We start from the raw sequence: 3,130 nt of genomic DNA, 5'->3' as shown, positions 1-3,130 counted from the left end.
ATAAATATCTTGTGTAAAATTGTATCATATTTAATAGTATTTCGCAATAAAAATATAGTATATTTCGTACCCCTCTGCTTTAACATCAAGTAATTTTGGCGCCGCTGCCGGGGAACATCAAGCTTAAAAGCCGGAAGCGCAACACTAATATATATAAAAAACAAAAAGATTTTTATTTTTAGTTTATTTTTATTAAAATACGCTTTTGTAAAAAAATACGTTTTAATATATTCGAAAATATAAAAAGAAAACAAAAATATAAATATTTTTAAGAGTTTGTTAAATATTTAAGTTCTATAAGAGTTTCTTTATATTTATTTTATAAAAATATAAGTTTTATTTAATTTATAAAAATATATTATATAAATATTTAAAACAGAAAAAAATAAACACAGCAAAATAAAAAATAATAATAAACTCTCTGGCCTGCTACTGTAGCAGCCCGTAACCTGGCCCAAAACTGGCTCGTGCGATTGCATGAGCCCGAAGGCATAAACTCATGCGATCGCATGAGATCGTCTGATACGCCACAGTTTACCCTAATTCAGCATTTATTACGGGTATTATTTATTATTATTAATTTAAAACCCTAATTAGGTTATATATATTATATTATTTAGTTTAGTTATTTTATTATTTGTATTATTTAGTTTAATTAGTTTAATTAATTTATAAAATTAATAGTTTTATAAAATAAATAATATAAAAATAATATTTTTATAAAAATTGTAATTTTTGCAACTTTTAGTATGTTTTTATATTTTTTCCCTTTTTAATTGTTTTAGCGTAATATTTGTATTTTTCGCTCATTTTTAGTTTTAAAATATAGTTTTTGCCATAGTTATTTTTATTTATAGATTTTTAGGCCTTGCCGTAAAATCCCTTAAGTGCTTTTTCTTTAGACTAAGATTTAGGTGCTTTAGAATTTTGCGACGCCTTTTAAGTACTTTTTAAGTTTTAGTACCTTTTTAAGTTATTTCCATTTGGGATATAGTTTTACTTGTAAGCTTTAATATTTTTAGACGCCTTTTACCTATGTATCAATTATCATTCCAATTTGTAATCTCAATTTGCGATTATAATTTTAAGTTAGTGATAGTAATAAGGTTGGGTTAGTCAAGTATTTTTAAGTTTTATAAGTCACTCTTTTTCTTTCTTATTTTTCGACGCCTTTTATTTTTCGACCTTTTTCGACGCGCTCTTTTTCTTTCTTATTTCTCGCAATTCTAGTTTTAGGACATAGATTTTTTTTCTACTTCTTATCTATACTTCTTAAAATTACGAAAATTTATTTTAAGTGGTTAAATTGATAGACATCAAAATTTTCTGGTTCGTAGTAATAGTTGGATTTGTACGTGGACCGGGTTATTGGAGCCAAACAGTCCTCAATTATATTGAGACCAAACGAATCCTGCCCCTCTGCTGCATCTTTTGGCTATTCGAAACGTGGGCAAAATCAGAAAAGTCTATTAATTGGATAACTTATATAATTTTTCTTTCCTTTTAAAAACTAATAGGATATTCAGTGAATGCACCGAGCAAGACGTTCACCACCTTTTGTACGTTCACCACCTGTAACTAGATCAAGACATCTAGCAAATATTACCGCCGTTGATTTTTCTTTAGAATCGTCATCCAGTCGACCAAGTACTCCAGTTCAAATTTCCGATAATCCATTTTTTGAACCCGACCTCACAATTGAGAATCCGAAGAATATTCAGGGACGATTCATAGATCCTGAACCATTAAATTTTCCTCCGGAACAACCAATCATTCAAACAGAGATTGTTGAGGAACGAACCATTAAATCAGAATCCTCTAGTGATTCAGATTCAACAAATTTAATTATGGAAAATCTGGAACCTTTAAGTATGGAAGACCGAATGAGAGCTAAACGCACTGGCCAAGGTCACGCAATTACTCATCCTGACATTAATACGCCAGATTATGAAATCAAAGGACAAATTCTACACATGGTGACTAATCAATGCCAATTTAGTGGTGCGCCGAAGGAAGATCCAAATGAACATCTTCGTACCTTTAATAAGATCTGCACTCTATTTAAAATCCGAGAAGTGGAGGATGAACAGATATATCTCATGTTATTTCCCTGGACTTTAAAGGGAGAAGCCAAAGATTGGTTGGAATCGTTACCTGAAGGGGCGATTGATACATGGGACGTTTTAGTTGAAAAATTCCTTAAACAATTCTTTCCGGCATCTAAAGCCGTAAGACTTCAAGGAGAAATTGTTACGTTCACACAGAAGCCGAATGAAACTCTATATGAGGCGTGGAAAAGATTTGGAAAGTTATTAAGAGGATGTCCGCAACATGGTTTAGACACCTGTCAAATAGTACAAATATTCTACCAAGGATGCGACATCACTACAAGGAAAGACATCGACATATCAGCTGGTGGTTCTATTATGAAGAAAACCGAAACTGATGCTTATAAAATTATTGATAACACTGCTTCCCACTCACATGAGTGGCACCAAGAAAAAGATATCGTTAGATCATCTAAAGTAGCTAGAGCCGATTTTAGCCATGACTTAGATTCCATTTCTGCAAAGATAGATGCTGTCGAGAAACGAATGGAAAAGATGACTAAAGATATACACTCAATACGAATTAGTTGTGAGCAGTGTGGAGGACCACATTTGACAAAAGATTGTCTTAGTATTAAACTAACAATGGAACAAAGAGAGAATATTTCATACATAAACCAAAGGCCTGGAAATAATTATCAGAATAATTATCAACCGCCAAGACCGATTTACAATCAAAACCAGAATTATAACCGAAATATTCCATACAACAACCAACAAGGTCCTAGCAATCAACAAGTATCCAACAATACTTACAACCAGCAAAGACCTAATTTTCAAAACAAACCACCACAAACCGATGATAAAAAGCCGAATTTAGAAGATATGATGACGAAGCTAGTTGAAACTCAAACGTAGTTTTTCACATCTCAGAAACAAACTAATGAACAAAATGCTCAAGCATTTAGAAATCAACAAGCTTCTATTCAAAACTTGGAACAAGAAGTAAGTAACCTAGCAAGGTTAATAGGTGCAAGAAAATCGGGAAGTTTACCTAGTGATACAAATGCAAACCCCCGGAA

At 31.8% G+C, this 3,130-nt stretch overlaps 1 non-coding gene across 1 annotated transcript; it reads right to left on the bottom strand.

The window, feature by feature from the left end:
• Positions 1-2,231: 2,231 nt before the first annotated feature.
• On the bottom strand, positions 2,232-2,338 carry LOC139860621 (small nucleolar RNA R71). The gene has a single exon (XR_011763249.1). It is a non-coding gene; the product is annotated as a small nucleolar RNA R71 (small nucleolar RNA).
• Between the last annotated feature and the right edge of the window lie 792 nt (positions 2,339-3,130).

Source organism: Rutidosis leptorrhynchoides, chromosome 7 (genome assembly GCF_046630445.1).
Source record: "Rutidosis leptorrhynchoides isolate AG116_Rl617_1_P2 chromosome 7, CSIRO_AGI_Rlap_v1, whole genome shotgun sequence".
In the NCBI taxonomy this organism is placed as follows: Eukaryota; Viridiplantae; Streptophyta; class Magnoliopsida; order Asterales; family Asteraceae; genus Rutidosis; species Rutidosis leptorrhynchoides.
The sequence above is the reverse complement of the archived record's forward strand: the minus strand, read 5'-3'. Positions and strand labels throughout refer to the sequence as shown.